This window comes from Corvus hawaiiensis, chromosome 9 (genome assembly GCF_020740725.1).
Source record: "Corvus hawaiiensis isolate bCorHaw1 chromosome 9, bCorHaw1.pri.cur, whole genome shotgun sequence".
Classification (NCBI taxonomy): Eukaryota; Metazoa; Chordata; class Aves; order Passeriformes; family Corvidae; genus Corvus; species Corvus hawaiiensis.
Window position 1 is genome coordinate 12697533 of NC_063221.1, and position 10089 is coordinate 12707621.

The following is a 10089-nucleotide window of genomic DNA, read 5'->3' on the forward strand; positions in this document are numbered from 1 at the left end:
GACTCTTAGCTAGTTCAACAAAATACAAGTTCTAGATTGTTACTGCAGCACAGGCTATAAGGAGGCTTTTAGTGATGAAATTGCTTTGATATACAGTAATTTTAAAAGTGTGCAATTTTTAGAACAAAGACATAAGGAATAATAATAAATTGGAGACATTTCACTGAATGCTCAAAATTTCATTATACAGAATAAAACCATCTTATCTAGTTTGCTTGGAAGATTAGGAAACTAAAATAACTTGGAAAGATCTTTTAAAATTGCACTTAAAATTAGCCTACTACTAAAATTAAGATTTCCAATTTTACTACAGAAGAAGAGCCAGTTTCAGTGAAGTTTGAAATGAAGATTGAAGTACCTTGGAATCTGTAGAGCAGGAAGGCAGAGCTGGAAGGTCAACTGCAAAAGAAAAAATCCATACAAAGATTACAGTGAAGCAAAGGTGGAAAGTCACTGTCCTTTGATTGACCTTCAGCCCGTTCCTCAGAATCAGTCAGTGGAATAACTCATTTGATCAACTACTGCAATTCACATGGTAATTAAAATAGTCCTCTGCTCTCTTCCTGAGAAGCCATGATGTCTGGGAAGGCATTTTGACAAAAAGGTCCTAGGATCTCTAAGAGATGGTATTTTCATTGCTGAGACCTTGTGCTATCAAGGAGCAGGAGTGGGGAAGATCCAGACCAAATTTATTCAAACTTTAGGTCCTAATCAATGTCTGTGACTTGAATAACCTTATTATAGAACATGAAAATTTTGTTGACTCAGATGACCCTTCACTACTGCAAATACTCAGAGATCCCTGATAAGAAGCAGGGCTATAATACACATATTCTTTCTTTGTGGCTTTTAACCCCACAGAGATTTAATTTTATTTTACCTGGTTTCCTACATGAACTACTTCAGTGTTCTAAGTTGTCTGGGTAAAGTTCCAGAACTGGTCTGCTAGCCTCTAAGAATTACCTTCTATTGTGAGAAGGTGTTTCAGGTAAGAATAGTCCAATTAATTTTTCATCTAAAGTTTGGCAGTCTCTAATTCTTACAGGATATTCTCCAGATTTTGCAGTATCCTAACTAATAAGAAGGCAAAGGAAGTTTTGCAGGTGGTTAGGATAGAACAAACTGCCAATAGTGATAAAAATATTAGTGAATGTCTGTAGAATATAAAGCTTTTGAGTAATCTGCTCAGAATAAGTAATTGCAATCTGAGGACACCACTGACAATTTGAAAAATACTGCATTTGATATTCATGAGTCAACATAGAAACGCCTTTTGACTCCCCTCCTTCCCTAAGGTCTCCTCTTTCTGGCTGCTGGTGAGAGGGAGGGGATCCACTGCTTCTTGTGAAGTGGAGGATGGGTTCACTGGTCTGTGGTATCACAACCTTTGCTTTTTTTTCCCATTATAAAACCACTGTGAAAGCAAAGGGAAAGAGTTAAGTTTTCCTTGCAATGAACTACACAGCTTTTATTTTGTTAGCGAGTTGTCCACGACTCAGCTCAGACAGCATAACACTGTAATAATTTAAAACTATATTCTACAGCTTATTCCAGTGGGTTGTTTTGATATGCTACATTAAGATTTAATTTATGGAAGGATGTATAGGTATATAGGCTTGTTTTCTTCAGTTTGTGTCTGGAAAAAAAGATAACAATAAGATGGTTGGAAGTAGGAAAAAAGCCAATATTCATGCGTGCTGGCTTTTTATTCTTATCTACCTCTGCACCCCAAATTTGGCCATATGGTAATCCCAAATTCTTTATACAAGCCTATTGAAATGTCCCTTTCCTGTCTTTAATGTTTATAGGTATGGACATACGTATACATAAAAAAAATAATCACAGAGAAACATGAACAAATTTCCCAAGCTTCCAGCTTTTAACAGCACAGGGAAGTATTCACTTCTTTTAATGGTTACTTTTTCTCCATTTCTTTCATTTAAATATCATTTGCTGCACTTTATTTTTCTTTCAGTTGCGTACTTCAGCCTTCTAGATTTTTTTTTTCGCAGCCTCTTCATCCAGTTAGTAAATGCCTTGCCTACCCTTTAAAAGCAGAATGACAAAATATAACAGTTTTATTCCCATCTATTTTTTCACAGCTCTGTTTGAAGACACTCTGGCCGTGATTTACTACAGTGTGTAGGCTCTTATGCCTATTCAGCTAAAAACTTGGGAATTTACACAGGCATTAAATAACATCTATGTGTTTTGTATCTGGTTGGGTGTAGGCAGCAGAAAGGTGAGCAGCTCCTGTTTGTATAGTGCTCTTTGTATTTGCTTAATAGTAATATAAAAAATGATAGTAACAGAAAAACCTGTTGGTTTATGAAATAAACCTAAATATTCTAAAAATATAGTGTGCCAAGACATAACCTACCATCTGCAGGCTTTTTCAGTCTAGCTGCTTATGTCTGAATACTACAGAGCTGGGTTGCACTGACATCCATGGCTTGAAAACAGCTTCTATGTAGATTATGACTTTCAGAGTTATGATGACTATCAATTGATTACATCCTGCTTGCTCAATACTGAGTATTGTGCTCTGGAATAAATAATTCATGCAAATAGTACCATCAAGAGGAACCAATACTATAATTTTTTTACCTGCAGGAATGACTTGTTTTGCAAGTTGCCTGAAAGTGTGTATTTGTACACACACAAATGTTTACACATTGCAAGGTACAGTGAGAAACATCTTTCTGTACGAGACCTACTACCAAAATGAATGAAATTCAGTCTTGACATTTCTGACAGTCAGAGCAGGATTCAATTCTATCACATTTTTGTCCTGTAATGACCTGCCATCATTGTTCTTCCAAGACTGACAACAAAAATGATCCCCTTTGGAAAAATGGCTTGAATATGTGAAGTCCCTATTTAGAAGTTCCATGCATCCCTGAGGCATTTGAAAATGTCATAGACCCTCCACTGCAGTGTGTTGACTCTGCCAACAGCACCACGGCAAGGAAATATTAAGTTTCTTAATGATATTGTGAGGTTTAATTATGTAGTTGGCATGTGAAATCTATGGTGACAGCTGAAGCAGAGAGGGAAATAGAGTGATTTTTTGTTGATACCCATGCTACAATCTACTGCTACTACAGAATTCCAGTAAAATTATTTGGCAATAAAGAAGGCTAATGAATGTTCTAGAATCCACATACCTAAAATTAACATCATGTCAGGTACTTCCTAGGACTTGGATTATTAAAAACCTTCTAAGTGACAATAACTTTCTAAAAAACTTTTTCTTCTCAAGGTCACTCAGAACTCATTTTTATCATCAATTTTTTTTTAATAAGACCTAAAATTCAGTTAATGAAATCTAAGCTAAGAGATGAAGAGATTTTGTAATTATCTGTGTCTCAGATGCCAACTTTTTCCAACACAACACGGTACTTATTTGATTTCATCCTTTTTTGGAAGCCTTATTTTTCTCCTCCAGCTCTTTCTGTGAGTGCTTTAAGTCACAATAGATGTAAATCTACACTTCCTTCCTCCTAAATATTTTATATTCTATTTTTTAACAGGACAATTTGTAATTTATTGTAGGTTGAGCACATAAATCCTGTCAAAGGAAACTATTTTTAACCTCATAAGCAAGAAAGTCAAATCTGCATTAAGGGATGATTCAGTAATGTTGAATGTGCTGCAGTTTGTTAGGTGCTTCTTCCACGCATCCTCTCTGGGTGCTGATACTTTTCACCTGTGTCAAATATGGTGCAGACCAAATTTTTTTGTTTAGTAAACCAAAAAATAATAATTGTAGTAATAATTTCAAAAAAATGTTTTGTTTACTTATGGTGATTTTTTGGGTTTGAAAGAATAGCATCCCTGAGGCTGCCTGCTCAAGTTGGGATTTATGACAATTGAACTAATAATTATTTAACCTAATCAATCTTCTCTTTGCTCTGAAAGATTTGTTTAAGGCCATGGTTTAAGCCAGTGTTCATGAATCTCTTTTGCTGTAAAAATTTCTTTGTGCCTGTTTTCATATCTATTCCATGGGCACTAGAAACTTTAATCCCTTTGAGAACCTGATCCCTCAAGGTGCAGATATCATACTGATTTGTGAAGTGGAACAGACAAATTAATACATTTCAACCTTGACAGATACTGATTTTGTACCAACATCCTGTTCTTGGCATATGTTCACACCAGCCATTCTATTAATCTATTTCCAGGAATTATTCTTTGTTTCAAAACTAAAATCTATTTTCAGCACATTACTATACTTACTCTAGCTCTCTTATGAGACAATAAGAATGTCATGTTCATGCATCAGCTTCTGCACTTTAAAATAGAAAATAAAAATTGAATACAATAAAACAAGCAATATTCCATAGGTCTCACTGAAATGTAATGTTATTTGAAAAAAATATAATATTAATGTTGTTTCTTCTACAATTGGGACAGGAAATCTCAACGAGATATGACTACCAGAAAAGAGTTTCTTTTACATGCAAACTCTGCTAATATATTGAAGGCTGCTTTATGGAATATTTGTTTTATGGAATGTATACGATTGGAAAATGTCATGCCATAGCCAGGAGGTAACAAGCCCTGAGATGTAGTCTGAGAATAAGTGCTGTCTTCAGGTTAGCATGTAACAGGTTATGACAAACCTTCTCTATGTCCTGGAAGGGTAGACTGTTTATTTCCTGGCTGGAATATGCTCTGTATTAAAACCTGCTTTATTACAAACTAGTATATATCTCTTTTCCCTTACATTCACTTATCCTGGCTCATCCTGTATCATTGACTCCAACAGACATTAGCTATACTTTTTCATATGGCACATTTCAGTTAAGTATCCTTTTTTGTGGCCTTCCCTGGGAAACAGCATAATGAGTTATTTTACTTTAGATTAATTGATAGCTTTTGTCTGATGGCATTCCTGACTCTAGTTTAAAAATGAAACAACATTATTTACAACCTCACTACTACAATATTTTAAATTGTTTCCTGTCTAGAGATTAGACATCCTTTATTGTAGCATTCTAGGATTTGTTTACCCATCTAACACAGGGAACACTCTATGTTGAGATATATGATGTATGCTTCTGTTGTATGAGGAACTCATGACAAGAGTAATTTTAACCATCTGAAAAACATACTAACCCCCAAAAAATGCATTGGCAGTAATCTCTTATGACATTTAGCAAACAGTTTTTATTACTCTATTGATCTATGCATTATGGATGCATATGGATGGACTACTGTGTGAAGGGTATCACATACTGGAGTCAATAAGAAACCCTTATCTCTGCCATAGAAGGATGAAGCCACCTCATAAGAAGGAGTTGCACCACTATATGGGTTTTTTTTTTCTAAAATATGTATTTTAAGTGAAGATTGCCTGTTATTTCTTCTACTGCATGTCTTTTGTATTCCTAAGATTTTCTAGTTAAGTATTTTGCTTGTAGACATAGATACTTTTAACTATCGTTCTCCCTGTTTTTTGCATTTTAACAGTTCCTTCCATTACAGCTAGAAGAGGTGCATTCTCCCTTTTACTTACCACTCAGTGGATTTGTGATGTATTTTGTTGCTATCTGGCTGGTTTAGGCACAGAAATTTGTAAATAAGTGTTTGTCCTTAGTATATTAGCACATGAACAGCAATGTTTGTGATACTTGAGTGTGATTAGCTCTTGAAAAATTCATCAAATGTCCTGAGATCTGCATTGCTTTTTAAAAATTCATAAAAAGTTTTGAAGAGTGAAAATGGTTTGACAAGTAGGCAGGCCACAAAGAAACTGACACATCAAGGGAGGAAGATCAAACAGGAATAGAGCAGCATATTCATACTGGAGGCTGAGAGCCTGGCTGCACTCCAAGGAGGTTGAAAGAACAAGTAGACATGAAATATAGAGAAAGAATAGAGACAGGAATCTCAAGGTGGGGAAATGAAAGACCATTTGACATTCAAAAAGGATTTTTTAAATATCTTTGACATGCAGTCAATAAATTCACCTCTCCTTTTCTTATTTAACTAGATGTGCAAAAGTTTTCTTAAAATGGAAATGTACACCACATGAAATTTTTAGGAAATTATCTCCTATTTAGGGAGGAGACACTCAAGGGATTTGGAAAGGGTCTCAAAATAATCACTGTGGCTTTGATGTGGGGTTGTGAGTCAAGCAGGCTCTTCAGTGAAGTCACCCCTGTTATCTGATAGCTGAGATTTAAACCTTAAACATTAATGATTTATGTCTGCTACACTAAACATGAACGGTATCTTTCAAATACTCCCTATTAAAAGCTCCCTTTATTTTTATTGGAAGGATTTTATTAAAGGTGCTGTCATATTTATATAAAGTCTATTGGTTATGTGTATATGAATATTCCTAAATTTGAAATGAATGGGAAACGAGAAAGAAAATGTTTCATTAGTTAAATTTGATTTATTTCTTTTGTATTAAGCAAGCATTTAGCACCATGTTATAAAAGAGGTATCTATGTAAGTGTCAACCTGAAATATGTTTAATGATGTTTAACAATGCTCTAATGAATGGCTGTACCTGCTACCTACAGGGACACCCATCCATTCATAATATTTACACATATATGGTATGTGAATAGGACAGAAAATGGCTCTTTTGCCTTCCACACTTCTTTGCCACATATCTGTTATGCCATTGATGCCATCCATCAAGGAATTTCAAAGGGCAGTTGGTAAAAGAAAACATAAGGCATTCATTTCAAGAGGCCTGATTCTGTTTTATTAGATTCTCCCTAGGTTTTTCCCATACTTTGAAGCGGAAGTAGCAGCAAGGGATCAAGCAGTAAAAGCCTTTTAAAACTTCAACCTCCTCTCCAGCTGGGTTTCAAATCAATTCTTTTTTCACTGGGCCAGCGGTAGTGCTGTATGAGTGTAGAGCACTGCGGTATTTAAAAACTTGATAAAACTTAGCTTGTCCTTTCTTATTCCAGCACAGAAGACAAAGCACCGGTGAGGTTACAAATGTCAGAATACCTGGTTTGTTATGGTTTGAAGAATTTTAGGTGGAAATTGGAAAAATATTCAAGTATTTTACTCTTGAAGGTGGATTTTCCCCATGTTCTTCGAGATTGTCATGCACTAGTGACTGTGTACATCTGTACTGGGCAATTCTCAATGTGTACACTAGGATGGGAATAAATATTTTATTCACTTGATAAGTCTGAGAATCCTGTTCTGAAATGTTTTTGAAGTTCATTTTTATGGAAGATCTAAACGAGTCAGAAAATTTACAAACCCTCACAAATTTGAAATGAGCCATGGTAATTTCGTCTTCTTTCTCTTGTAAATCTCTCTGGTACTGCTACAGAAAACAAGCCACCCTGAAGTCCCAGAAGCTATTTACAAAAGAAATGTACTCTGTGGTTCTCACAATAACAAAACAACGAAGCCATATATCTCAAAATAGTTTAAGAAACCTGCTTTTGTGTATTGTGTCTAAGTATTAGAAGATGGAATCTTTGTACTGTGCTTTGTAATTGCTCTGGGGTGTTTCTTTGCTTTCCGAAGTGGCTGCCTCGCCTCTGGAGGTGCAGGTGTGTGATTTGTGCCTTGGCTGAGGGGCCCAGCTGGGGAGGCTTTGAGTCCGTGCCTCAAGTGCGCTCAGCTTGGCTGCCTCCAGGTGCAATTAATTGCCTGGTTAATTGCCTGTAGCTGGGGGGGAGAGCGGGAAATGCCCGAGCTTTCCTTACAACCCCGGGGGCGCAGGGGTAGGGCCTGCTATGACCGAGAGCTGGGGCTGCTCCTCCGGCCGTGCGGTTCTTCACGTACTCAGGTAAATTTTTTTTGGTTGTCCATAGGCGAGGTGCTTAATTTTAGTCCTAGTGAAGGATAATTCTCCATAGCTGTCGGGTCCCATCACCTGAGCTGTTGGCTTGGCCGCTCCGACTTCGGGTGATCCCCGCACAGCTCCACGGGGACTCCACTTCGGCCCGCCACTGACTGCACTCACCTCTCTGGAGCTCTTGGCTTTTCTCAGTGTGGTGGGTTTTATGTTTTTATGCGGTGCTTTTTGTGTTTTTAAATATAAGTACATATATATATATATATATATTTATGTATAAAAGTATAAATACACTAAGAATAAATACACTGAAAAAAAATATATTTTCACACATGCACACAGATATATATAGATACACATACACACAGAGAGATATAGATTCTCAGGGTTTTATGAATGTAGGGACAGTTTTGCTGTTCGATGTCAGCAGAAAGGCAGCGCATGGTGCCGGCGCTGCTGTGGCCAGCATCGGCCTGCCCGAGCGGGAAAGCGCGGGATGGCGACCGACTTCCTTGGTGTGTCTTAATGGCTCTTCGTGGCCTTATTGTGGAAGGACAATGGCTCTTGTGCCTGGTCATTATCTCCCTGATCGTTACGATTCCTGTCTCTTCTGGGCTTTTTATCCTAAATAGGTTTTCCCGACAAATCACCTCCTCTGCTAATGTGTCACTGGGAGCCGCTCGGGTGAGCCGGGTCCCGGGAGGTTAGAGGAACCTTTGGGAGTCATTTTCTTGCAATTAACTCAGCTGTGTGCCGGGTTTTCATTAGAACACGATAATTGGTAAGCTGAGGTATTGTAGGGTGGTGCAATATTTTCATCGTTTATGATTTATTTTCCTCTGCAGGGGTGATCCTGTTGTGTAGGTCATTTCTGGCTGGAATGACAGAGAAGCTGTACTCCAGTGAGGTGATTTACCACAGTTATAACCATGTGTGTAATGTACTTCTAGCCTCTTTGTCATGCATGCTATATGTCATGAAATATTACTGTTGAATGCTTAATATACCAGTGCACAGTAGGAGATAATATCAGATTAATTACACTGGTGGTGTATATAAATCATGGCTCTGAAGCTGCGGTTGCTCAAGTTCATGTGCTGCCTTATACGCTGCTTTTGAGAGTATCAGGTGAGCTGCTGCCTGCACTGCTCAGGTTAGTTGCTTTCCCCAAAGATCAGGTCTTTGCATATCCCAGCTTTACTAAGGCTGCCCATCCTTACCATCTTTGGGATATAATAACAGTACAAGCTGGTTGTAGAAGAATATATTATTAGGCACTGCAAAGCTGAAAACAAGATTAATATTAAAGTGCAGTTATGGAAGTTTGTGGGTCGGGCTGACTGTGAATTGTGTGGTGGTGCCTTCTCCTCTTCCAATGATTTTCAGTTCTCACTGTTACAGCTGCTGCATTTAGAAGGCTTTTTGCTCTAGTTGCTTTCTTTATAGTGTGCATCTGACCTGCACCTCAAATTCTTGAGGAACATTTTGTGTTCAGCTCTCCTTTTCCAACAGCAGTTTCTGGTTCTTAGAATCTCTTCTTCCTACCGAAGGTGTTGAGATAAGTATCTCCTGCTGCAGTTCCTTAGGTTCCTTTTCTCTTTTCCATTCCTGAAAATTTTGGACAAAGCTGGGTTCCTGTAAGCTTCAAAATACCTTTATATCCCTCTCTCCCTTGTTTTACCCCTCCAAGAATTGCATTAATATTCCAAACTTTCTAGTACTCCTTTGATACTGAATTTAGACTACTGAAAAGGGATAGATAATGAGATTTAGGTCTTAGCTAGTGTCTGCTAAAAAATCAGTATGGAACTTTTCACTGGAGAAGGAGGAATGTTTGGGACGTGAGAAGCAAGTCAGACCCTTTCCTTAATGCTTTGTTGCATTTGTTAGCTGGTCTCAAGGCTGTGCCAGAAATTGATACACATGTCAGTTTGCTTCTTAACAGCGTTTCTGTTTTGTTACCAACCACATAAGACTAGCATATTTAGAAGAATTTACGTGTATAATATGCATTTCACATTTAATGCAGGGAATGTGTGGTGCTCTACTCACAGCTTCCCCTTGCTAACAAATTTTAATGTGTTTTGACATGAGCTGTTACACTGGCCCCTTTACTACCAAAACAGAAAATCTCAGGTATCTGTACCTAACCCTTGTGCTTAGCCTTGCAAACAGCAATCACTTGCGAGTCAGTGTTTGGTTAAATCTAGTCACAACATGTATTTTACGTGCACAGAGACTTTCAGGAAAACCTTTGTGTGAAAAGAAGGGGTGAAAGCTTCACACATTGCAGCAGGCAA